Source organism: Nesoenas mayeri (genome assembly GCF_963082525.1).
Source record: "Nesoenas mayeri genome assembly, chromosome: 11".
In the NCBI taxonomy this organism is placed as follows: Eukaryota; Metazoa; Chordata; class Aves; order Columbiformes; family Columbidae; genus Nesoenas; species Nesoenas mayeri.
Genome location: NC_137563.1, coordinates 686,765 through 714,087, shown reverse-complemented (window position 1 = coordinate 714,087; position 27,323 = coordinate 686,765).

Here is a 27,323-nt window from a genome sequence, read left to right as displayed (position 1 = left end):
AGAGGAATCAGTATGCAAATTGTTTCAGTTACAATCGAAGGGTTCGATCTGGAGAAGGTGCCTGAGCGGAAGTCGCTGTCAGCCAGCGGTGCATTAGGCTGCCATTGCCTCCGCCGTCTGGGCCTGCTCTCCCCTTCCCTCACCCTTTTTTATGCTTGTGTACAGGTTTCTCTGGCGGTAATTAAAACATACACACAAATCAGGAGCTGCTGCATATCACGTTGGTGCCTTTTGCAGGCTGCAGGCGCGGGGAAAGGGGGAGTGGAGAGAATATATCGCCATGCTGGCGGGGTTATTATTATGCAGCAAGGGCGAGGCGATCAGTGAAATAAAACATTTATAAATGGTTTCGTGCTTACAGTAGGAGAGGTGGGCCGGGGGGGCTGCCCGGGCGCTGATCACACAGTGCAGGCTGCAAATCGATAACCCTTTCCTTGTAATCCAAGTAATTGTGGGAATCACGGCTCTCTGTTAAAGGGACAGCGGGCTGCGGGGGGGGCACAGGGGCTGCGCTCAGCGGCCCAGCGGCACAGCCCCTGCCCCTGCGGGGACCCCCAGCTCTGTGTGGCAGGGAGCCGGCAGGGCTGTGGGCAGGAGGCAGGGGCAGGCTCGGCCCCACCAAGAGCCATGTCCACAGCCCCCTTTGTGGCTGCAGGGAGGGCCCTACTGTCACCTGTGGCATCCCCCACCCAGGGCAGGACATCTCCAGCACCCCGGCTTGAGGCATGGGGGTGGGGAGAGCAGCCCCTTGGGGTGCAGGCAGGGGAAGCGGCTGGGAACAGTGCAGCCTCCCCATCCAGGGTCCCTGTGGCTGCCCCATGACCCCGCAGGAGCCCAGCAGCTCAGCCCAGCTCCCTGTCTTGCTTGGTTCTGGCACTGCCAGGAGCAGTGAGGTGCCTCGGCCGCTTTGCACTGGTCAGGACTCCACAAATTTAGCGATGCTTTGTTGCACAGCAGAGGGATGGGAAGGGCTGACGGGGCACTGGGGTCAGGCTGGTGAGGGCTGCCCCAAGCCCTGTCCCCGCCTGGCCCCGGGGTGCCAGGGGGACACGGTGCCCTTCCCTGCCTGCCGCCCCATCTCCCCTGGCTGTGGGGCTGTGCTGCCGGGCAGCCTCGGGGGCAGCCGGCACGGGGCTCGTGGGCAGGAGCGCAGGGGGCTTGGGGCCCTGCTCCTGCCCTCTCCCTGCCGCTGACCATCTGTCATTCAATTAGGGCTGGGAGGCAGCTGAGGGGCTGGGGGGAGCGGGGCTGGGGGTCAGCGACCCCGCGCACAACGGCCTGCTGCCTCGCAGCCGAGAAGAAGTTCAAATGTTAAATGCTCTCCGGCCCCAGCTCATCCAGGGCACTCGCCTTTGGAGGCAGCGGAGGGGTGAAGGGCATCAGTCATCAGCACTTAGATTTCAGCTCCAAGGCTGACCCTGCCTTCTGTTGGGGGATTTCGGTCTGAAAAGCCTTAACCCTTCCAGAGCAGCCCGCACCCTCCCTGGCCCCCGCACGGGCAGCCCCGTGCTGGTGCTGCCTGGCCAGGCTGCTCCCCACGGCTTCCCTGGCAGCCTGGGGCTGCCCCTGGGCAGTGGGTTTGGGGGAGAGGAGGGATCCCCGCAGGCCTGACCCGCAGCCCATCTCTCCCCGGCCCTGCCAAGGGTGTTCACGGGGGCAACTAGTCTTGGTGCTGGGGGAGCCCGTGCTGTGGACCTGTGATGGAGACAGCACGCTCGCCTTGCCCACCCACGGCTGCAGGGTTCCCAACATCCCCTCCCCCTCCTCCAAACAGACCAGAACAAATTGATGAATTGAGCTTTCACTATGCTAATTGGACATTATAAATATTTAACTATCAACCCTAGCAGCCAGCCAGAGCGGGCTCCTCTCTCCTTTACACGCCACTTAATCTAAAGTAAACGTTTGCCCCAGAAGTTGCTGGGGCAATCTGAACATCCCATTCCTTGCCCCGTCCTCCCTCAGGGGAACCAGGTAGGTCCAAAAGGGGCACCTTGTAACACCAGACTCATTTCTGAGAGCCTCTCTGCTGGCCTCCTGGGTTAGGCTGAGCTGAGAAGCCAAGCTGAGGCAGAGCGACAGCGCTGCTCTGGCTATGATGGTAGCACCGCTCCCTGGGTCAGAGGGGGTCTCTGGCCACATCAGCCAACACCACGGCTGCTTTGCCTGCAAGATTCCACACATACTCAGACAAGGAGAGATTCCTGACGTGGGATCCAGGCAATGAAGAATGAGTTTCCACCCTCTTTCAATGGTAACTGGCTCCTCTACCTCATGCAAGCCCACAACATTGATCATTGCAGCAGGATGGTACCTAGCAAGAGAACCCCATGGCCTTCATTTCGAGGACAAATTATATACTCCTCATAACATCAGAATTTGATACATTTGATAGATTTTCTTGTTTGATATACTTACCATTTGCTGCTGAAGGGGAGTAGTTTCTCTTTCAATGTGGTAGCACAAGTATTTGTTAATGACTGCAGAGCTTTCATTTATTTTCTGAAGGGTTTGAACAGCTGTTTGGTACCCTTGGCTGCAACAGTTTTACAAGGTATTCACCTTAGAGGCTGCAGAAGCAAAAGAAAACATCACTCAGAGCGGTGCAGGGGTCTGTGGGGCTTCAAACAGCTCAGCTGGGGCTGGGTGTGTTCAAAGCATGTGTGTGGCAGCTGTGTCACTCACCCAAGCGGCACGCTTTGGAAGCTGCCTTTCTGTTTATGAGCTCTGTTAATTTGTTAATGAGAAGCTTATGATAGCTGTTACTTATTCTGCCTCTCACCTGCTGGGAGGAGGGTGGAGTCCTTCCTCCTCTGGGGAAGCAGACCCTGGTGTTCTGGTACCCGGCGGGGTGGGCACTGTGTGCCAGCGCGTGGCCAGGGCTCCCTGCCCCGCACGACAGTCCCTGCCCGAGAGCAGAGTGCAGTACAGTAAGGTGAAGGCTCATATTGTGCCAGATGTGTCAAGAAAGTATGGGAATAACCGTGAGTTGTCACTACCTGAGCGCACACAGGGACCTGACATCAATACCTACGTTAAAATATAATACACACAAGAACAGGAAACAATACCCTGGAATGATCCTGTGAATCTGGGTGACTTCCTTCCCACCTTCGTGCCCAAATTATTCAGGAATGTCCTCCCTTGCGCAGGGCAAGCTGGCAATAGCTTGGTGAGGGCTGGGGGAAGAAAGGAGCTCGCCTGGGAGCTGCCCGGGCTCAGGCTGCAGAAGGAGGGTGGATGCTGCACCGGGGAGGTGAGGCACTGGTTACTTTGCTATAGGGTTAGGTATTGGATTATCAGCAAAAGTTAATCCCAGTCACATGATAGATCTTAAGTTTACTGTCATAAAATCCATCCTTATTTAATAGGCAGAGAAATCAAATTCTTCTGTGGACTCTGAAACAGGAATATTTTGAAAATGTCTGTTTACCACGACAGACAACATATCGATCACTGGTTTTGGGACCTCGCAGGTGATTCGGAGATGTGTGTGAGCACAAGCTGGCAGCTAGCTTTGCTGTATTCTCTGCCCAAAATCAAACCCCGCCAAGCGGCCACGCACCCAGCTTTCCAAGCAGGTAGATTGTAATTTATTTACTTTGAAGACTACTGTTTTGTTAAAGGCAAATAACAAGGAAATTACATGGCATTGGCCTGTCTTTAGTGATGCTGCGGTTTGCAGCGATGCTCCTCACGCCACAGAAGCAAAGCTGCCTGCTCTGGATGCAGCTGACCTGGTATTTACCACTGTGACCGGCTTCATTTATTTTGGCAGCACGAAGGGGCTGATCTCACCCTGACTTGAGTCGATACGAGTTGATTCCCTGGTATTAGGGGCACTGGGCTGGGTGGAAGGCGGACCAGGTTGCTTTTTCGCCTTGCAAAGGCTACAAATACCACATTTTCCCCCCCCTCCATAATTAGTGACTGTTTCCATCCCCTAGGCTCCCATTTCTGCCATGAGACCCCTGGACAGGAGCTGTGGGATGTAGTTGGAAGGAAAATTCACAATGCTGATGCGGGGCACGCAGGAGCTCCAGCAGGTTACAGCCCTGTCCCAGCACACGGGTTCCTCCAGCGGGGGACAAAGGGGAGCTTGTCCTTCCTCTGTGCCACAGCAAGGTAGTTCAAGTAATGAGAAAGAGCTGACCTGGGTAAGGACTGTCAGCTGCAGGTGGTTTGTGTTTTGCACCAGGTCTCCTGATGGAGATGCTCAGCAGCTTCACCTGGTTTGCGACAGAGAATTTATAGATGTGTTTTTCCCAGTCTTCTCTCGGGGATGCTCTGGGGTCCTCCATGAGCTGCCATGGCCCCACGGTCCCCTGGCTGAGCCCGCTCGTCCCTGCCAGCCAGGGGCACTGCTGTGACACTGCGCACCAAGGGGGGCGAAGGGGGCACCAGCAGGATCTCCCTCTAGCTTTAGAATTAGCACGGTCTTTAATTGGCACATATTTTAAAGTGTGGGGATCCCATAAATCCTTTCACATCTGGGACCGCTTGTAATGGCCAGTGTCAGGAGTTTACGGAGGAGCTTTCCTAAGATCTAGTGCCCAGAATCAATAGCAGCTGCAATTCCAGGCAGAGGGATAGGCTGAATCCCAATTTGATTCTCAGGTGTTTTCAATTGTATTGCCAGCAAAAAATTACTGTTGTTAGGTGATTCTGCTGGTCTGCTTGTGCCTTTTGAAGTTGCCTTTATTTCTTTGAGCTTGGATTCCTTGAGATCCTCTTGCTGCTCCGTCCCCAAGCCCGTATGTATCTAATAAAGCTGACAGCTTCCCAGCAGATGTCTCCATCTTCTCCATTTTCTCCTTTATTGAGGAGACACACTTGACTGGAGAGCGCATCTCAGTGGGACGGGGCCGGGACCGCCGGGCAGACCCTGCCCTGTCCCACACCAGGAATGTGCCAAACCACAGGCAAGCGGGGGCCGGGCCCCCGTGACCATCCCAGGCTGCTCTGAAGTGCCCACATCTGAATTCCTTGTGAGTGGAAGAAAGGAACATGGAGGTGATGGGCAGCATCTGTAATAGGAAATTGCTGTCTGCAGATGTGCGTGTGAAGGAAAGCCTGTGTCAGACAAGGGTATCAAGGGATAAATTCCAAAAGTGAGTGAATCCATCTGAGTGCAAGACACAGGCTGTGCATTTCCCTCAAGAAGGAGCCGAACAGCTCCAGGGACATCAATCCACGTTATGAATGACGCGGTTTCCCCAGCGTTGTCCATGCTTACTCAGTAGGACAGGAGGTAAAAGGCAAACAAACAGACGTTGGGCTCATCTTGGACTGGGTATTGAATCCTCAGTCCCTTTGCACATAGGCAGAGCTGTGCTGGGAGTTTTGCTTGAATAAGGAGCTCGATCACATTCCTCTTTTGAAAGAGCAATACGACAGTGACCAAGCTGAAATACTTCTGGGAGACGCAGCCTTCCCTCCCGGCTTGCTCTGCGGGTGGCTGCTGTGCGCTGGGAGATGCTCCAGCCCTTTGGAGCAAAGCTCTGCCCACTGAACACAATGGAAAGCAGCTTGTTACTGAGCATGGAATTTTCTCCTGCCTTTGCTCTGAACGAATGGAAATCTGATTGCTCCTTCTAATCTTCCCCTGTACACCTGGTGTTGCAGGGACCAGTGACAACCTGGCCCTGATAAAGACTTCAAGAGTGGACCTATTATCTATATCCCAGAAACACTCCGGTCATGTGGGAATAGTTAAAGGTAAGAAAATATATAACAGGTCATCTGTCTTTCAGCTGTAGTCGGCTGGAGGTGGAAGCGGATTGACACAGCTGGGTGCAGCCGTCACGCTGGGCCCGCGAGTGGCGGCCCGCGGGGCTGCAGCAGGCGCAGAGTGCGGCCCGTGCGCTCCCCTTGGAAGCCGTTTGTCCGTGGGGGTGGCCTCCGGCTCCGCAGCGCCCCGACAAGCCACCGAAGTTGCCTTCTGCTGAGCCTGCTCTGCTGAGTCAGAGACACCTCAGACCGGGTTTGGTTCACCTGTCCTGTAGGCACATGGGGTGATGGGACCTTTTGTTAATCCAGCAGCCTCTGGCACTGCACTGGGGCCAGTGTGTCCATGGAATGGGGCTCTCGAGTGTGTCCGGCACCGCAGAGCCTCCCTGGCACCCTGCCCTGACGCTGCAGAAACCACAGCACCGGGAAGCAGCCGCATGCCTGGGAGGTGCAAGGCTTCCTCTGTGCAGGGTTCTCTGGGTGTCTGCTCATACACGATGTTGCTGTGGGCAGGGTGTAACCCCTGGCCTCCAGTGCAGAGCGTGGCATGAAAACAATAAATCTTCCAGCGAGCAGCGAATGGAAACACTAGTGCCTTGAGCCCTAACACAGGGGAGCCTTGCTGCCCCATGCAGACGCTTGTGTGCGCAGGCAGCTTTTGGAGACGTGTGTCTGTCAGGGAAGGCTGGAGAAATGGGTATAAGGAAGCAGAGAAGCACCAGGCAGGGCTCAGGCAGACGCTGGGGCAGGAGCCCGCGGGCGGCCGGGAGCCCTGCGCGCTGCGGGCTGGCCCGCGGCTGCGAGGCGCAGCAAACGCCCCGCGCTCCGATCCCTGCGGCTGGGAGGGCAGCACAGCACAGCTGTTTGCTCCTGGTGGGAACACTGGAAGCCTTCTAACAAATACCCCGGCTTCACCTATTTCTTATCCCAGGGGGAATCAACCATCTGCAGTTTTGCTAGCTGTGCTGGACAGGAAGGAATAGTTCATTAGCAATTTATAGGTTTGGTTTGCCTCCTAAGATGGATCCTCCCAGCAGCAGGGATGTGTCATTTCCCCAGTGAGATGCTCCTGCTTTCACAGCAGTGACTCCCAAGCAATCGCTCTCAGTTTGAGCTGGAGCTACAGGGTATGTAAATGATGTAAATAAGCTGCAGGAGCAGGGTCACAGAACTGTTTTGTTAGGTTCTGCCCTGTCAGTCCTATTTCATGGATTCCGACAGAAGATTAACATGTTTGCATATGTAAATGTGTAAAGAGAGCATCAGCTGAGGGAATACATTAAACTCAGTCATCCTTTCAAGTTGATTTAATCTGACAGCACCTCCATTAAAAAAATAAAAAGCATCAGTTTTCCCTTTGTGACTTGATGTACAGTAATTAGCTTGTTAGAGCAGGAAACACCTCCTTTCATAATTGATTTTGCACCCCTTTTACTTGGATATCTCTGACAAGCTGTTTCTCGCTCCCCAAGGACACCATCAGCACTTCCCATGTGTTTGGAATTTCATGAATGTGAATAATGAATATGATTTATCCCTCCCACACTCCCATGCACTGATAATATATGGCGCCAATTTGTGAACTGGACCTTGCATCAGAAAGATCGGTGTCAAAGTATTAATAGTGTAGTGACCAACTGTGCACAGGAATTAGGGCAAAGCTGAACTGTGATTGTCTGGGCATTAGCGGGATGGGAACAGGTTGCACCGTGTGTTTGTCCACCGGGGAGGAAAAAAATGGATGAAGATTTTCTGAATGGTCCTGTGTATCTAAGTTAGCATGCCAAATTGGTTGCTTATTACAGCTGGCACAGTGCCTTAGTGGGCTAATGTGTTAATAATGTGTAATGTTTCTCCTAGGCAATGGCACCGCTCTTCATTAGCGCTTCTCAAGCCCTGTCACTGTTACTTAGCTCGACATTTTGTTTCTGATGTTTGAGTGAGGGTATTTGAAATCAGGATTTCAGATCTGCTAATACATGTCACACACTCTTTAAAAATGGATTTTAAAAGGGCCTTGATAATTTGATGGCTACTAATAACATTTGTAGCTATGTGAGCTAAGCTAATGATAAGAGTAATCAAATTTCATGTTTCACAGCATAAAATGAGCAACTGCAGGGGTCAGGAAGGTATTAGCTCCCTGCCCTCCTCCCATGGGAACACCGTCCTTTCCAGTTGGTTCGGCAGATGAGCGGCGTTTGGGATGTGCCACAGCACAGCGCTGCCAGGAGCCGCAGAGTCTTGCATTGTGCAGGGCAAGGATCTTATTTATAAGCATAGGAATTCTGGCTGCAGTTGGCAAATGGAGTGAAACATTTGAGCAATGCATTTGTTTCACATCAGTTACCTCCCAGGCCAGCATCGAATGCATGGGGCTGATTCTCCCCATTTATGTGGCTGTTTGCTCCAGCGCCCTGAACTCAGACATATTTCTGGGCGGCACTAGCACAGCCACGTAACTCACATCCTCACTTCTCTACCCATGAAGGTGCTCGCTTAGCCTTTCCTCACGTGTCTGTGTTTTCACTCACTGTAGTCGCAAGCCTGTTTCGAGCATTTCTTTAACATAGAATAACTGCAAGAGGTGGCTGATGGAGCCCAGAGCCGCCAGCAGACCCCCGCCTGCTCCGCGGGACCACAGCCGGAGAGGCGCCGGTGCCGCGGCCGGTCGGGAGCCAGGCCTGTGGGTTGCCCACAGGTGGGTGCAGGTGTGGCCGGTCGGGAGCCAGGCCTGTGGGTTGCCCACAGGTGGGTGCAGGTGTTGCCGGTCGGGAGCCAGGCCTTTGGGTTGCCCACAGATGGGTGCAGGTGTGGCCCATTGGGAGCCAGGCCTTTGGGTTGCCCACAGGTGGGTGCAGGGGGTCGGCTTTCCCAGGGCCGGGGTGCTGTGCCCGCTCCGTCACAGCGGTGGGTGCCACAAGCAGCCCCAGGGAACAGCGCAGCCAGAGCCAGATGTGGCAAAGCAGCGACCTGTTTAACTGATGTCTGGTTCTGACAGACTTTCAGCCCCGTGTTCTGCCTGGCTGTGCCTAGAGCGTTTTCTAGCACCCATACTTTTAGCGTGATGTGTTTTCTAAAGCCTCTTAATGCATTGTATCAGTGATGTACTGATGAGTCTAAAAGGACTCACTTAACACAACGTGTAATAAACCAGAAAGGAGATGTGCTGAGTAAAAACACGCAGCAGAGACAGCCAAAATCTCCCTGCTTTTTTTAAAGAGGGAAGTAACTTCCATTTTTTTAGAAAAGGTATTTTCTAGAAAATATCTTCTTTGTTCTTCTAAAGGGAAATATTCATGTAAATGTGTAAATAATATGAAAGGTTTCTTTGTTCAGCTACACTTAACCTGAGATCTTTTGATTCCTGAAGTCACTTCAGGAGTTTGGTATTATCTGCTGGTACCTCAGGGAACATAATGGGAAAGGCTGGAGTTAAAGACCCTTTAATTGGGGCCTTCAGAACAGTAAGTGTAACACCGCACCGCTCTGTTTAGAGGATTTTGCGTATCTCTACCATCAAGGCTACATTTGTCTGCAGGATTAATCACTTTTTGATCCAGAGGGTTTAAGACAGACAGCTTACTAGGAATGTGCTGCATGGCTCTCCCAGGCTGGCAATTAGCTTTGTTTCTTCATATTGTCTTGTTTATTGTGCCTTTCTCCATCTCTTTTCCTTTTTTTTTTTTCTGACCAGTATGTTAATACACTAATTAGTTTTTAATCCATTTTTAACTGTGCTTTTAGGACACTTTTAACAGAGGGTTTTTAATAAAAGCTCTGCGTTGAACACAGGAAATGAAGAACTGCTGCTGCTGGGCAGTAGCCGGGTTTGTACATGGATGACGCTGTGAAGTACTCCTCGGAGAAACCCAAACACATCATTTTGCTCTATTTTAGGGCTTTATTTCTGGACTTGCTGAGGTTCCCCTACTTGGCAGAAGGTCATCAAGAACCCGAATTACACCCGTTGCCATTTAACCAAAATGCAAACAGGTTTCTTTGGGTCGTTATTTGTACCTCACATGTAAGAAAACTATGTCCGGGGGCTGCACATGTGCATGTCCACTCAGTTCCCTTCAGACGCCAAGAAGCGACCTCCCGCTCCTAACAGGCTGCTTTCTCCTGCGTGTGACTGGCTCTGAATGGCAGAAGCAGCTCCTGCCCCCGTGCCCCATCACGCAGCCTTTCCTCCCATACTGCCAGTCCTTTGTGGCCGCGCGTGACGTCTTTACCTTCTCACGTGTACTGGTTGAATGTAGGGGACAGGCAGGAAACTGCCCCTGAGCTCTAGACCAGAACCGTCCCTGGCGGCCATGGCTGGGAGGGGTCCCTGTGCAGCTCTCGCGTGGGATCGCACACGTATGGGACCTGCGATCTGCCAGCGGACAACGCGACACTTGCCAGAGCACGTCCAGACCGGGCAGCTTGCTTTGTGGCTGCAACCGACCCAAACGCACCTGAACGCTACCTGCGGACTCAGAGGTTTTGTGTTTCCAGACATGGCTTTGCCCTGAACCTGCTGGGTGACCCTGGTCAACCCAGTTCACTGCTCTGCATCCATGTCTCGCTCGCTAACCTGTGGCAGTGATGCTGACCACCTTCATACCGCGTTTTGCTATGCCCTGAGGACAAGCACTATCTAAGGACTGAGTATTGCTGTATAGAACAGCACATGGATGGTGTAACTATGACGTACTGAGCCAAAGCTTATGGAAACACATGGGAGCTTTGCATTGACTTTGATCAGTTTTGGATCAAATGCTAAAAGCTGTAGAATGTTTTTGGCCTCCTGACATCCCTGGTGAGAAGTTACTGGCACAGTCGGAGTGGGATGCAGCACAAGCCATGCTTTTCTGTCACAGGCGCTTTGTCTTCCTTTTTCTTGGCTCTTCTTTTAATAAACGTAACCTTTTCTCCTACGGCTCAGGCATTGTGTTGAACCACCCCGACAAATGTTCTCAGGTTTTTAAAATATTCGGTATTAAAGAGATCAGGCCAGATGTGTTCTGCTGCCTTCATCACTCTAGGTTGTGTACTCTGGGTTGAGATGATTATTGTCATCACCCGGTGAAAGGCAGCTGATGGAAGACCCTCTCTCCCCCTGATGAGCTATCCATCCGCCCATGCCCGGTGCGGAGTGCACAGGTTTTGGTTTTGAATGATATATTGCTGTGTCAAAGTGGCTTATGTGCTGCTTAAAGTTACGCTGGTGAATGACAGAGCGTGTGTGTTGAACAATCTCATGGCACCGGGAGCTGCGTTTTGTCATCTGCAGCTCGGGGAGCGCCACAGCGAGCCCGGCGGCCCCGCGGCGTCACCGCGCTCCGCTCACACCCGCTGCTCGCCCTGCACTCCCGCGAAGGGCTGCGAGCGGACACCAACCGGTCTACGTCCTTCCAGAAGACAGACTGCTCTTTCTGGCCACCCGCTTCTGTTGATGAAGTAAACTGTTCTACATAACAGCTTTTGAGATGTTTTGGGTTTGGATGTATTTGCCTATTTGCCCTAAAGCCTCTTCTGTTCTCAAATAGCGCATAGCTTTTGTTTTCACACTTCTCCCCCTTTTACTCCACTTTATTCCTTTTTATTTTCCCCAATCTTCTGCAAGGCTCAGCAACAACAGCTGAGAAGGGATGGAATAAAGGGAAGCTGTAACGCTTCCGTTTTGGTTCTATCGCCTGTCTCCCAAACCGTCTCCAAAGGAAGTGTTTGATGAACAAAACACACCAAAACCATCGCTGTGCCCTGAATAATATTTTGAACGGAAAATTCAGCTCTCAAAGCCTTCCACACTTCTCCAGTCCCACAGTCCACCTGGTGAACTCCAGCATGGCTGAGCACAGCCCGTAACATAAGAGCTTTCCAAACAACGGAGAAGAATTAAAAAACTCAAGACACAGATGTTTTCTCTGTGTAGTGACACAATCAAACACTTAACCAAAAGTAACGTAATGAAAAGTCTAGGTCACAAAATGGAGCATTGCAGCCTGCAAAAATAATTTTCTGACCTTCTGGGTTTCCTCTGTTAGAGGACGTGTGCAGTGAGCAAAGCCCATTTCTTACAACAAAGAAATTCAGCAATCTACGAGGCTGTGTCACCTTGCTGGCAGAAACACTGAGCGGCAATAGTGCTGAAAGTCAACACTAATAGCTGACACCAAATTAAACTGCCAGAGTTGGTGTGATGTAGTTCTGTCACCCTTTGACACATTTGATGTGAATTCAGAGGCTTCTGCTGTAAACTCATCAGCAGAGCTCATGACGCATCATCTTTACATATCTGTCCATCCACATTTGTCAGCAGCCTGCGCGGCCCAAATGACTCCAGCGATTGGGATATAGATTGCTTTACCTTCACGTATAGTAAATAGAGTGTTTTAACACTTGTGGTACCCTCAGCTCTCGCTTTCAGCTGACAAAGTCTTGTTAGCTGCACTTCAGCCTCTCTGCGTCCGTGCTGGACGCCGTGATTGATGAGGGCTGATCATGGCGGTGGGGTGGCCCATCCCTTCGTAACCTGTGCCTCAAATCATCTCCCGTTTGCCCATGCAGAAGAGCAGCAGGCGCGCTCCTGAGTGTCTTCATGAAGTGCCTGATTGAAAGGCCACAGCCAATTAGGCTGAGCTGAAACGGACACTTGCAGGATGCCTTTGGCTCTCGGTTCCCCGTGGTGCCTGTGGAGAGCAGGCTCTGAACCCCCAGGAGTGCCCCGCGGTGTCTGTGCAGAGCAGGCTCTGAACCCCCAGGAGTGCCCCGCGGTGCCCGCGCAGAGCAGGCTCTGAACCCCCAGGAGTGCCCCGCGGTGTCTGTGCAGAGCAGGCTCTGAACCCCCAGGAGTGCCCCGCGGTGTCTGTGCAGAGCAGGCTCTGAACCCCCAGGAGTGCCCCGCGGTGTCTGCGCAGAGCAGGCTCTGAACCCCCAGGAGTGCCCCGCGGTGCCTGCGCAGAGCAGGCTCTGAACCCCCAGGAATGCCCCGCGGTGCCCGCGCAGAGCAGGCTCTGAACCCCCAGGAGTGCCCCGCGGTGCCCGCGCAGAGCAGGCTCTGAACCCCCAGGAGTGCCCCGCGGTGCCCGCGCAGAGCAGGCTCTGAACCCCCAGGAGTGCCCCGCGGTGCCTGCGCAGAGCAGGCTCTGAACCCCCAGGAGTGCCCCGCGGTGCCCGCGCAGAGCAGGCTCTGAACCCCCAGGAGTGCCCTGCGGTGCCCGCGCAGAGCAGGCTCTGAACCCCCAGGAGTGCCCCGCGGTGCCTGCGGAGAGCAGGCTCTGAACCCCCAGGAGTGCCCCGCGGTGCCTGCGCAGAGCAGGCTCTGAACCCCCAGGAGTGCCTCGCACCCCCAGGTCGCAGCCCGCGGCTCCCGGAGCGGCGCTGGCTGTGCAGCCGGGGGGCAGGGGCTGCACCCCTGCTCTAGGAACAGCCCAGCTAACGCCGGGCCGGGTCCCAACACGACAAACGGTGCTCACAAGTGAAATTGCTCACTAGTGACAAATATACAATCTCCCCTCGAAATAACATGGCATTTCAAAACACAGACAGGTCCCTCAGCCTTTCCTCCCTAAGCAATCCAGCAGGGATTGCTAATAGTTATTTTTTTCTCTAAACTGGTTAGCGTTATCGTAGATTCAGATTGATGCCTTTTGGTTATTAGCTCCTAATGTTCCTCTTAGCTCTGGACTTACTGCAGTGATGAAGCAGGTCCCCTGGGACGACAGCACATCCCTGCTGGGAACGTGTGGTGCTGGAGCCACTGTGATCCTCCCAGCGACCCAAGAGACGTTCCACACATCTGCACCGTGCCTGTGTCTCCCTATGGACCAGAAAGGAAAAGGGCTTACAGTTTCTGTTTACATCTCCATGGTATTTACAATACTCACTAGCTTCAATAGCATCTTATTTACCAGATACTGCCTTAAAATACCTAATATCTTGAATATCTTTTTTCCACTGACTAGCTTTGCCATCAGTGCAAATGGCTGTGGAGAGGATGCTGCATTTAGACACACAGGAGGAACGAGCAGAGCCAAAACCATAAATCAACCTTCTTTCTTTCATGGGTCTGAGTCCTATAAGTTTATTCTAATCTACGATTTAAAATAAGACCCTCATAAGGTAGTATGCATCAGATTGTATTTATTCAAGTGTGAGCTACAGCAGAATAAGAACAGAAACACGATGTCTGACATGAAAAGCCACTCCATTTTAACCCAAATCTTCTGCTTGTATGATACTGGTATAAAAACATTGCGTAGTGTCACATATTCCAGTAACCCTTCACATCACCAGAATTATCTACCTTTGTCCAGGTAGAGGGTGGGGGAGAGCAGTTCAGAATGAACCAGACAACACGTTTTTCCTATAGAGTATTCATGTATGTCAAGAATAAAACTTTCAGAAAAAAGCAGGGAAAAAAAAGTTTGCTGATGCTTTTAATATTTGCTCTTAAAAATTCTAAACTGGAAAACTTTGAAAAAAAAATGGAAAGAAAAGCTAAAAGCTTTAGAAATATTTCCCAGCAACTGCACTTGCTGCTCTGTGACGCGCCCTGCGTGGAGCCGCACGTGTCGCTCTGCTGCGGGAGCTCAGAGCCACCCCAGCTTTAACCTGACACGCTAAACGGTACACTCCGCTCCACTGGAGATGTCTTGCCTTGCTGTAATTCGTTTCGAGGTCTGCGAGAACGGGGCGTACCGTTAAGACACAAGGCGGAGCAGCTCCGTCTGTCCGGCCGGCGCATGGAGCTCCATGGCGCTGCGGGAGGGACCCGCGGGGCCCAACGGCTGCAGCTGGGACCCCCACCCCGAGCTGCCTCTGGGGCGTCTGAGCCTCGCTCCATGCACAGAGGGGGTTGTAATGGAAACGCTGACAGCTCTTCATAATTATGGCGCTTCTAGACATCTCTGTAATTACTGCACAGAGGCTTCTGGCATACAAACAATATTAGGGTACAGCCTGTGCCTGACTTGTTCTATCTGCCTGTGTGGCAAAGCTCCTGAGGATGGGAAACCATAGCTTCTCCTTGCACTTCTTGGAACACTGGCTGCTCTTTCAGCAGTTCACAGTTACGTACTAACAGCAGTAGCAATTGGGCTAATTTGATGCTTATTTTAATTTCCAGAATTCCTGTTAATAGACTGTAAAGTCAAGACGCCCAGCGCAAGGTTCTGGAAGGACCAGAGCTCTTTCCGCAGTGTCCCAAGGAGCGGAAACATGAAGCCTGCACCTACAGGAGCTATTTTAAAATGTGCCTGACGTTGGCTTTTATGTCATGTCATCACTGGCACCAGGGCTGTTTGTCCTTCCTTGCACCCACCTGGTTGGCAGCAGGAGAAGATAATTCCCCATCTGCAGAGAGGCTGTTCCACCCTCCTGTATTTGGCACTTTCCAAAGTAATGAACAATATAGGTCTTACAAGTACATTTTATGGCACTCTTGGTCAGGTGAAGGTTTAAATTAGACAAGTTAAAATGGATCATGAGATGCAAGGCAGCCATCTCTGATATTATTTGGACTGTGGCCAGTACACCACAACATTTCTGGAACTGCACTGCTTGTACGAGGAATAATTACCTGGAGATAACACTACATGACAAGCCAAAACAGAGCAACTAAGTGACAGTTCCCTGGCTCCCCACGCTGAAACCGTCGGTGCAGTAGAGGGTACAACTTGTGTAAAGCTGGTGGTGGCGAGCAGGGCAGCAACGGGGTTTCCCACATCGCCTACAGCTCTCAGCCCAGTACTTCATCCTGCATTTCCTTCTCCTTGGACGCGGCCTCCAACCCAAACCGCATTAGCCCAGTAACACGTCGCAGTGCTGGGGTCCCACCGACCCCCGCGGTGACCGAATTCACCCTGGTGCCCAGCCGGGAGCAGTCGGGCTGTGTGCGTGACAGATGGAGGGCTTCGCAGCCCCGGCAGAAATATATTAAACAAAGTTATTTAAATAAGTTCTCGGGATAATTAGATATCGTAGCACCCTCTTCTGGCTCCCTGCACGCCCTGGGTTGCGACTGTCTCCCCGCTTTGAGACCATTTGGCTCACATGGTTATGGTTTTGGAGCCGCATCAGTCCTGATCCTCTCCCACTCCCCACAGCCTCGTGGCTTTCCAGGAGAACCGCTACTCAGACTCAGATTTCCCCACCGAGTCCCTTCACAATTAACCTTTTTGTGCAACCTTGTTTGAGCAACACCTCGTTTCTTATTTTTTTCAGTTGAGATCACGGAAAAAGCCTGACTTGGCACATTTCTCTGGTTCCCACCGTGCTGCTGCACAGGGTCACCACAGAGCCATGGGATCAGAGGCACGAGGACGAGGGGCTGCCGCAGCTCGAGGACACGGTGGCCTCAGGGAGCAGCAGCGTGGGGGGGCCCTATTGCCCCCCTCTTCCCCTCCGGAGCGGCCGGGGCCTTTGCACAGGTTTCGGGGGTGCTGCTTCCCCCCAGTGTCCTTACTGTGAATCCAGAAACAGGCAATTACAACTCGTAACGTGGGTTTGCAGAATTGCCTCTAAGAGCTAATTAACTGTGAGGGCTAATATTTCTGTTTTAGGGTCCACAAATGTCATTATACCATAATAAAATAAACTCTTGAAAAATAATTCACTTTAAAAATAATACATTGCTTTCCTTTTATCCAGTAGGTTAAAGTACCTTGTTCCTTGGTACCAGCTTTAAATTTTTCATGTCAGGGTGAAAAGCAATTTTTTAATTATAATTTTAATGCATCTGACCATATTTCGTAATGATACGTTTTGAACCCAACTTGTAAAGATGTCAGAAGAAAATATGGCTGTTCCACAGAAATATCAGAACCATAAGAACACAGTTGAATTAACATAGTGCTTTTAACTATGATGTTGCGTCTGTCATTAGTACCACATATTTGACGTGTTTTTAGTAAAGTTTCAAATTCACCATTTTCAAGGCTTACAAAATTTGCAAAAACAGCTGGTACCAGGGGACGGCTCCTCCGCAGCAGCCCTGGTGGCAAAAACCAGCTCCACATCCGTTTTAACTAGTTTCCCTTGCTTTCTCCTTCCCATGACAGAGCCGCCCTCCCTGCCCTGCACCATCCTGCGCCCTTCGCCTTGCTCCCCTGGGGGGCACAGGGCAGGTCGAACACTGTGCAAGTGGAACGGGGTCACCTTTGCTCTGCAGGCTGGCCCAGGGGAGCCCTTGCACGGGTGCACTGTGTTATTTTCCATTTTGGCTGCCTGGCTCAAGCTATGTGGCTTTAAAACCCCCTTAAATCACAGATACCCCTAGAGCGGGGGTAGGAGTACCCCTGCTGTGCCAGCAACAGGAGGTGGCCGTGGGCGTACCAAGAGGACACTCGTGCAATGCCCGAGAAAAACATATTCCTAGCAGGGAGATGCTGTGAAGCTGCGAATGCAAGTGCAGCTTCATCGCTCTCCTGGGTACAGTCAGTGGGAAACACCGCTGAGCTTGGCGGCCACACGGGAGAACGGGCGCTTCTCGGAGAGCCAGCGAGGAGCCGCGTGGAGCACGAGGAGCTTCTGATCAGCACCGGCCAAGGATTATCTGCAGTTTCTTCTGCTATGAGGAGTGCAGAGGATATTACAGATTGAGATCTTCCTTTGTTATTTATAACTGAAACTTGGACATGCCTCACAGTATCACAGTATCACAGTATCACAGTATGTTTGGGATTGGAAGGGACCTCAGAAGCTCACCCAGTCCAATCCCCCCGGAGCAGGAACGCCCAGGTGAGGTCACACAGGAACATGTCCAGGCGGGTTGGAATGTCTGCACAGAAGGAGACTCCACAACCCCCTGGGCAGCCTGGGCCAGGCTCTGCCACCCTCACCAGGAACAAGTTTCTTCTCAAATTTAAGTGGAACCTCTTGTGTTCCAGCTTGATCCCATTACCCCTTGTCCTGTCATTGTTTGCCACTGAGAAGAGCCTGGCTCCATCCTCGTGGCACTCACCCTTGATATATTTATAAACATTATAAACCCTCAACCCTAAAGTAAATCAGAAGTCTCTGGTACTTTGTATTTCCTCCACATTTTCTGTGCCCAGCTCCTCAAGGCTCCTAAGAACATCTCTTGGAAGTAAGAGCAGGGGCAGAAGCCAGGCCTTCGGCTCCGCACTGGGGCTCACGGCGCACATCCCTCGCCGGCCCCGTTTGGTGGGTGCTTTTTGGCATATTGCGTTGATTACTCAGCACAGCTTAGACACCAACGTGCCCAGCGCCCGGCGCCCTCGGGAGGGTTTGCCGCAGAGCTGTTTCGGTGTTTCTGCCTCTGCGCTCACACCCTGGTGCGCTGCCGGTCGGGTGCGAGCCCCGCGAGCTGGGCGAGCACGGCTGAGCAGGCGGCCGCGCGTCAGCGTGATACTGTCTCCCTTTCAGGCAAACATCTCTTTCCCCATTTACGATGGACCAAAGGTCGAAGATAGCTGCTCTACCGCTTCCACCGCTCTGCTGGAATTTTATGCCCTGGAATTGCTGTCAAGTTTAATGTTCTCGTTTTATATAATGAAATAGCAATTGTTCCAGCTCTACAGCCTGAATGAATTCACACTGAGAGAGATTGGAAATTTTAGGTGAAATTCACAAACTGCTCGGACCTTCAGCCAGTGGTTTTACATTGGATTAAAAGCAGAGTTAAGCGGTATTTACTTGGAAAACTGAGCACCAGACATACCTGGAGAATTCTTTCTGAACCCAATTCCAGTGCATCTGAGAGGAAACCACCCCAATATATACCTTTTGTAGAGCTTCATCGACCTTTTCTTACAACCTCTTGTTAACTTCTCCCTTTACCAGTTTTTGGCATAGAACCTTGGTTCTAAGCCTGTGTTTCTCTGCCGTGTTACTGCTTTGTAGAAAGGAAGGTCTTTTTATTTTACACTTTTAAAATACAAAACGTCAGAATGACTGCCCCCCTCAGTAGTATTTTTTACATAAGCATGATTCCATCAACAAACCTCCCATTGACTTTGATGGGTACAAAACCCACAGGTGAGTGTTAAGGAGAAGACGTTATTATGCCTCCAAGGTGACAGTGTGATGCTCACGGCACCTTGGGAGCCGGCAGAGCCGGTGGTTTACCTGAACGCCAAGCACGCATGTCCCATGGTAACAAGTCACAACTCAGGGCTGCCTGGAGGCACCTCTGAAACACCTGAGGACAATTTCCAGCACTTACAAAGCAAACCAAGAGCTGTTGAGTTAATCCAGAGATTTTTCGCATGATTAATTTTGTAATTGCCGTGAACAGGCCCAGGGGAGCCCTGCCCTTCACCTCGGCGGGGGAGGCAGCACCCTAAGGTCCACCTACATTTGCAGATCTCAATATTTTCCTTCATCGCCCTCCTGGCAAGGGGAAACTGAGCTAAGTCTGAAGGCACAAGGTGTAGCTGTGATGCTGAAGCAGACCCAATGTGCAGAAAACGCAGACCCCAGGGTTACCTTTGGTCCCTCTGAATTTACTTGCACATCCACAGCAGTGCTGGGGGTCACAGGTTCACCGCTGCGGCACCAAACCGCGCAGAGCTGTGCCTAAGCCGGTCCCTGGGGTGTCAAAGTAGCTTATGCCGCGCTAGGAAGAGAGGAAGAAAAATGTCTCCGTGACCAGTAAGCCTAAAATCTGCATTATTGTCAAAGAAACAATAGCAGCATCAGCTGCTGCTGCTGCCCAGGAGCAGAGCGGTGTCAGCAGCGCAGGGCAGGGCACCGCCGGGGGAGGTTGTGGCACCGCTGGGGAGGTTGTGGCACCGCTGGGGGAGGTTGTGGCACCACCGGCACTGCTCTGGCACTGAGCCCGTGGGGTAGAGCCATGGGAGACATGGCAGATATTTTCCTGCGGGAAATATTTTTCCTCCTCCAAAGGACACCATCAGCAAACTCATCACTTGCCACTCTGAAAAATGCAGTGGGCCGTGGTGCTCGAGCTCTTATTTTGCTGGCAATTTGCCTTTTGCTTCTCAGAAGACCGTTAGTGGCCATATTTCCAAGTGGCCCCGTGCTGCTGATTGCTGCTGCTGTGCTTCAGACACGTTTGAAATGTCCTTATTTGAATTATGACTCGCAACAGCTGTATTTAAAATTATATACTTCACCTTCACTTTCCACAATCAATATTGTTAACAGGGATAAAGCTATGGAGGGATAATAGGAAATATTTACTCCTTTCTCTCTGTGCAGCCTTCCCAGCCCTGCACTCCCGCAGCCCCGATCTCAGCCGCCCCCGCCAAGGGACGCAGCTCGCGGCCGGACCTGCGCAGCCGTGCTCTGCGGGCAGCCGGGAGAGGGGCCCCCAAGGACCAGGATCTTCCCCGCACGCTGCCCCGGCTACGACACCGCCCGCGAGCCCTCGCACCTTACAGGAGGGCTCGCCAAAAAGCACCGCCGGCCTTCCCATGCCCCTGCTGCTGGAGGGGGGACCGAGCGGAGGACAAAGGGCTCAGCCGCGGGGGTGCTGCTCGCCGGGCTGGCGCTGGGTGCCAGCTCCTCTGCCACATGCCAGGGGACGTCTCTGCCCCGCTGCACGCCCAGGTGCACCACCCCGTAGAACCACGCTGCGCAAAGGGCATGCGAGTCCTTCCCAGATGTTCCGGGAAGGCTTTTAAGACCAGGCTTATCTGATGTAAACTGATGCAGCTCCATCAAGTCAATGGAGTGATGTCGTCACACAGTAGCTAAAGCCTTCACTTGTTAGTTTTTATAATTGAATATACAACTCTTCCAGTTTCAGGTAACAGACACCTTCATTTCCACACTGGCAAGGGGTTGATTTACCCCAATAAATATTGACCTGCTGTGATGAAGCATTCTTATTATCAGGATGTATTGGTACAGCACAGATATATCGATAGATTTTCAGCTCAACGTTGTATAAACATTTTACAATGACATATTTTGAACTTACGCTGATATGCTTCTGAAAACGTTTGTGCTGGCGAGGAAGCTGCGGGCTCACTCGTTACCTCTGACACGGCCAGAGCTGGGAGCACGACCGAAGACTCACCGGAGCTTTGGGCTCTTATCAGTTGTTTTGCATGTGCAAGCCCAAGCATGGGTCAGGACTGTTTGCAGTGGGGACCCACTTTCAAAATTTGCCCCATAAATCACCCTTTGTTCTGTCCATTGATAAAGAATGAGTTGCTGAAGCCTGAAATTCTCACACCGATTTGTACAGAAAGGTTGTTTCATTTGCTTTTCAGAAATTTCAGTGTTGATATTTGTTCCCCCAAGGTCTGCGTGCTGGAGCCGGGGACCGATGTCTCCTGCCCACGAGCGGTCTGATCTTTCAGTTCCAGAGCTCACTGCTAAGATAGTCTTCTCCCTCCTTCTATTTGTGAAATAAGAATCCATGAAGTTGTAGCATAAAAGCACTCGGTATGTAGTGTAAAATATGGGACCTAAATTGTTTAAAGCTCTTTTTTTGTTGTGAGAGCAAGATCCATTTCTTTTACTCCAAATGACCAGGCTGAGCACAGCGGGGCCACTTCCACAGGGGTCGCCAGCCTGGACAAGGCGCCAACCAGAACCTCGGGCTCCGTCTGTCCCACTGCACGAGGGCACTAAACCCTGGAGGAGGAACAGCCTGTGTTTAAATCGCCGTAATGGGCGCATTTTAGCTGCTCATTGGCGAGAGGCAATTCTCTAGTCCCAGAAGAACCAGCATCACCGGAGCTGTCAGCAGGCGGCGGGCGCGACGGATGGTGCTGGCGGGCAGCGCCGCCAACCTCGCGCTGCACTGGACACCACGCGGGACCCCCAACTTTCCTGAACTTGTTTGGTTTGTCTTGATTAATAAGCTCAAGTATTCGCAAAGCTGAGGCCTGCCATTAAGGAGGCGATAAGCCATAATTTGTAATAAAAGAGCTACCTTTTCCAATTGTCTTCGGTTGAAACGGAGTGTCCCTGTAATGATTTATTGCCTCACTGCCAGGCTCTTGATAAGTGGACACCAAATGGCTCCTCATTACTCAAAAGCTCCTCTGATTTCTTGAACCAAAGTCCTTCCCAAGCTCCACTTAGTCCACTTTCCTTCAGAAGAAAATGAATCAAGGCCCTTCTCTCAGCAGCCTATAAACTATTTTAGCATAAAAAAATATCATAAATGAGAAAGGAGAAAATCTTGTTTGCTAAAGGGCTGCTGGATGAACTGCCTCTTGCCCTTTTGATAGCATCTTTGAAATGGAAATGGCCAGCTGCCTGACCTTCTGTTCAATGACCCTTTTTGTACAAAGTCAAATTGCAGTGGCTTCACAGCAGCAATTCACCTATGGACATAAACTAGATTTCAGGGGGTATGGAGGAGGAGGCTTCTATCCGCAGTTTTTAGAATATTTCTTCCCTGTCAGTATTTCTGACATACATATCAAGAATCAAGCTTATAAAACAAATGACTGTTCGTAAAAGGTATTTAGAATTTTACTTCAGTAGCTTACATCTCTCCGCTTTTTCACATTATGGATGTAACAAGCCTTCTTTAAAAATCATTAATCAAAAAGATTTAGTATGTGAACAGCGCTACACACAATTCTGAAAAAAATTCTATAATCAGTTATTGGATTGTGGCATTAATTATTCAACTCGTTTTATTAGAGCTCAAGGAAAAATGTAATTTTAAGCAGGATGAAAGATCAGGAAAAAACAAAAACCAGAAGAAATATCATATTTTTAAATGCGTTGAGACTTAGGCACCCAGATGCAGAAAGTGGCTGCCCACGGGATGTCCGAGTAACGTGAAAACTGGCTTCCCTGTCCAATCTGTGCTCTGGCAGCTTGGTTTATCCTGAATACAACTGCTCTTTAAGAGTAGTCATTCTTTGTTTAATGCATTTGCCAAATTCAAACCCATTCTTCCAGCTGGGGTGAATCGCTCGTGCTCTGTTGTACCAGCTGAGAAGCTGTCCAAGGGTGTTCCCAGATATCACAGCAGCATCAGACTCGGGGTGCTGGGTGTAGGGAGCCGGGAGCGCTGTGGGTCGCGTGGCCTTTCCCCGCTGGAGATCCGTCACACCAACCCCTCCTTCACCGCTCAGCCCTACGTCTGTCCCTCTGCCAACTGCTGAGCATCGCACGGCCAAGAGGAGAAAGAAGGGACGTGTTTTTTAAAGCAATGCGTTTAGCAGTATTTCAACTTCGTCTAAAATTATGCCTGGATCACGTAGGCATAAGCAATCACTCATAGCTGTCAAAAGAATTAGAGCCTTAAGGTAGCTAGTACATTTTCTGATTAAAGAGCGGCCCTGATTGTTGTTTTACAACTAACAGCTGGTATGTTAAAGCTGAAATCTGAGTGTCAATTAATTTTGTATCAGATCAGCTGAGAAAGGCAACTGTGCGCAAGCATATGGTCGTTGCAGGAATAAGGCTGCTGAGGCCGTTTGACGGTTTCAAGAGCCTGTCGCTCTTCATTTATGATATTGTAAATGAGGCTAGAACAGTTTAATTCTGCAACTGGCAGTCAGAAGGTGTTTAATTGAGGGAGAGGGGAGGGCTGGCAGCACTGGCAGCTTCTCTCGCGGTTGCTTGATGTGCTGCGGACTGTGCCCAGTGGCAAGTTGCCCAGTCTTGTAGCACACACAAAAACCAGTTCATAATTACACCATAATTCAATCTGAAGCCTTGTTTCCAATAAATCCCTCGTGAAATTAGTATTCTACCTGGCGGCAGCCCAGGCAGCCGCCAGCCCTGCCACCCTGGGACGTGCACGGGAGGGTCCCCAGCCCGGTCGCTCAGCGAGACCGTGGTGGTGGCCAAGGGACCAAGGGGAAGGGCCGCCGCCCGGACCCCGATGTGCTGCCGTTGTGCCCTGTCCTCCTGCTCTTTGGCAGGGGGTAGACAGGGCTTCCCCGCTTGGGATACACTAATGGCTTCAACATTTTCTAGTTGATTGGTTGCACTGCAGCTTTAAAGGGGAAGGAAAAGAACAAGCAGAATGAGCAGACAGAGCACAGAGCAAGAGATGAGCGTCCTTCTGTTCCTGCTGGCACCGCTCCAGCCACAAGTTTCAAGACATATTCCTGGGGGCACAGGTTCAAAGGAGCATCTGTGCATTTGTTTAAGTTTTAAGCACGTGCTTATGTCCATTCCTACACAACACTGCTCTCGAATCACGCGGAGACTCTGTCAAATGGAACAAAATGCATTTTTATAAAAATGTTCTGTAGAAGCTGTCAAAGCTTTGATCCAAAAGGAGGTTTAAATGAAATTCAGGTTCCTGATTTCAGAAATACCATCCTCAGAATTACCACTTCCCTTCACACCCCAGCCCTGCCCGTGCTGCGCGGCCTCTGTTGTTTGCGCACAGCTGGGGAAAGACGTGCTGCCTCTCTTTTCCAGAGAAAGCCCACGGTCAATGCAGAGGGAGACCTGGGTTCCTCCTCTTCTGCCTGAGAGCCTTGTGTTCGGGGGCGTTGTGGCTACTGAACTGTACTCTTCTACGGGAAAGGCTCATGGGGAGGCCAGCAAAGAAATGGCTTCACCCCTGCTGTTGAGAAATGCAATTTGGAAGGGTCCCTGGGGGCGGCGAGAGCAGCCAGGAGCCCGAGCATCTCAGCGAGCGAGCACGGAGTGCGCACGGCAGCCGCCCCGGCGGCAGGACGGCCCCGCGGCCGCGCTTCATCCCAGGGCTGATGTAATTAAAAAAGACACAAGCAAACAGTCCTCTGGTGTTACTGCTTGTATAAAAGCACCTGAAATACTACTGACAGAGAAGGAAGCGTCTCTCCAAGTCCCATATGTGAGGGACTCTAAAATGGCCAAGAAGTATTTCACGGATGTTTAGAGGAAAATAAAAATCCCTCTCCAAGCTGAGAACAAGGATGAAATATTTAGACCAAAGGTTAGTGTCCTCCCATATATATAAACCTCCCAGGTCACCAGCCGTTAAGATAAAAATGTTTCCTCCGTGGCAGAGCCCCAGGAACCGCGGCACTGATGGGGGAAACGGCACAAGGAGCAGAGTCAACCCGGGGACCCAGAGGCACGTGAGAGCAGCGCGTCAGCCCGGGCTGGGCTGTGTGCGGGCCGGGGACCCTGTGCCCCCGCAGCCCGGGTGCTGCCTCCCCCGGGCTCCTCCTGAGCCGCAGAGCAAACATTTCAACGCACAAGCCCCTCTGCAGAACAAGGCCCCTCTCAGCGTGCAGCCCCAGCCGAGCTGAGGAGCCGTGTGGCTGCCACGCAAAATCCAGGAGCCTGTTTAGGAACTTTTCCAGAGAAAGAGAGTGATTTTTTCCGCCCCCCCGTCTGGAGCTTGTCCCCATCAGCACTGTGTGTGAGCAGCTCCCAGGGAAATGCCCAGCACCTCCCATGCAACTCACGTGGCCGGGGGAGCCCCAGGGGGGGACCCCCCACAGCCATCCGCACATCCAGCACCCACAGACGGGCTTGCCAGGAGTTACCAGCTGGGATCGCCATAGATATAACATAAAATGCTTATGCTGCTTTTTCATCCATACTGTCCCAGCAAACATAACGCTAAAATAACCACGCCAGTGCCTTGTTTGAAATGAAAATGGCAGCACCTTTTCACTGGGAAAGTCTTTTCTCTTCTCCCTTTTCACCAGTGGCACTGTGGCAGTGACAATCGGTTAATGCAGTCCTCGGAGATCAGCACTAACCCCACTGCTGCTGAGAACCTTTGACAGAAGAGCTTCATACCCCGGGGGAAGTTACCTAATTCCTAAAGGTCTTTACAAGTTGGGCGCTCCCTGTTGTTTCTGCACAGCGGCGGTGCAGGATTAGGGCACGGCACAGGCACCACCGCGATAGGTGTGCCGTGCTAATGCCCCTCGGAAGATCATCTGCTGGCTCCGCTTAAAATCCAGGGCTCCCAGGTTAGGAACAAACACTGTTGTACTCAGATTAAATTTGTTTATCTCCTGAAACGGAATAATTATGGAATCCCAGATTAATTCAATTATTTTACTTAAAATAACAAGCCGAATCCTGCAGCGCGGCTTAACCAGCCTAATGAGCACAACAGCGAGGATGAGCAGAGCGCTAGCGAGGGGGAGGGAAAAAGTGGTTCAGAAACCAGTGTGAGAACATGCAAATGAAACGCCTACCAGGTGCTCTGAGGGATTCTGCAGAGCACAACGCACCCCTATCTTCTCCCAAACAGCCGAGTGTTATTTTTAATAACAGAAGTATCGCACAGCCCGTACTATAAGGATTGAAGATGTCTCTTCTATATTTTTCTGCTTGTTCCTATTATTTGTGGGTTGTAAATATTTTAAAGCATGTGCAAACTCTTTTCCTCTGCAAATCAGTGGAAGTTTAGCTGTCGAATTTAACAGAGCCAGAACAGATCTGACGGTCTGTACCCCCACCCCCTTTTTAAATAAGTGGGCATTTTATAGGATAATGGCCCTGGAGTGTATTGATTGTCCCCAGCCAGGCTGTACATTGCCCTCGCTGGAAAATGTAAAACCTGTAATGGGCTGAGCACAATGGGGATGTGACTGACATGTGCCGAGGGCGTTTTGGGGCTCAGGGCCGCGCTCTGCTCAGGGTGCTGCGCGGCGGGGGTGTCAGGGGGACCCCCCGCGGGCCCGGCCTGACCGCGCCGCACAAAGCTCCCAAAACCTGCTTCTGCTCCGCGGGACGGCCGCCTCGATGCAGGGGCTCTGTGCCGCGCCGGGGGGACGGGGCACCGCACAAAATGCTGCAGGATGCAGCAAAATGGCGACGGGGAAAAAGTCTCAACCTCATCTTGTCTGACTGCCTCCTTCATGTATCAGCAGCGCTGAATATTGCTGTGCCTAAGGTAAGCACGGAGAGACCTGTGGGGTCGGGCAGGGGTGGCTCGAGCCCCAGAGGAGCGCTGCCGGACACGTCGGCCGCACACCAGCCTCGTGACCGCCCGCGATCCGCGCCCGGGAATCCGCGTTCGCTCCTCTCTGCAAAGAACATTCGAATCGGAACCACTGTCCTGGAAACAAAATCTTTCCGATATAACAACTGACGATGTGAGCCCACGTCAGCGGTAGCCTCTTATTGACCAGTGGGGGTTTTTGGATCAGGCCCTCCCCCGTGGTCATTTCCAGAGGCAATTATCCTGATAGCTCCTGCTTCGCCTTCTGTCACGTAGCGCGGCTGCTGTGGGGCTGGCCAGGCTACCGCGCTCTCCTGGAAGCCATTTCCCTTCACTGGACTCTGATTGTGAGGAATAGGTTATTGTCCGCGCTTTGAAAAGGAGACGGCGCACAAACGGGCCGAGGTGCCGGCTCTTGCCGTAGTCACAACCAAACGACACACGGATTTCTCTCGATGGCCACGTGTGATTGCAACGCGCTCCGCGCGTGCGTGCCGGCTCGTCTGAATACGGGAATATGTTGTGCGAGACTACCTGCTGAAAAACATCATCTATTGTCTGCTGCTTCCCAGACTGAAGAGGCTGTACACACAGAAATTAAATTCTTAGTTTTGCAGAAATCAGAACAACGTTGCTTTTTTTTTTTTAACCTGACATTACCCCACTTAAAGGAATGTTTTCAGTACAGTATTAATGTAAAGCTACCATCATAAAAGCAGAGAACATGGGTGTCAGCCATTGTAAAAAAGGTAACACAAAAATCATAGAAAGCTGGTGCGTGAGGCACTAGCCC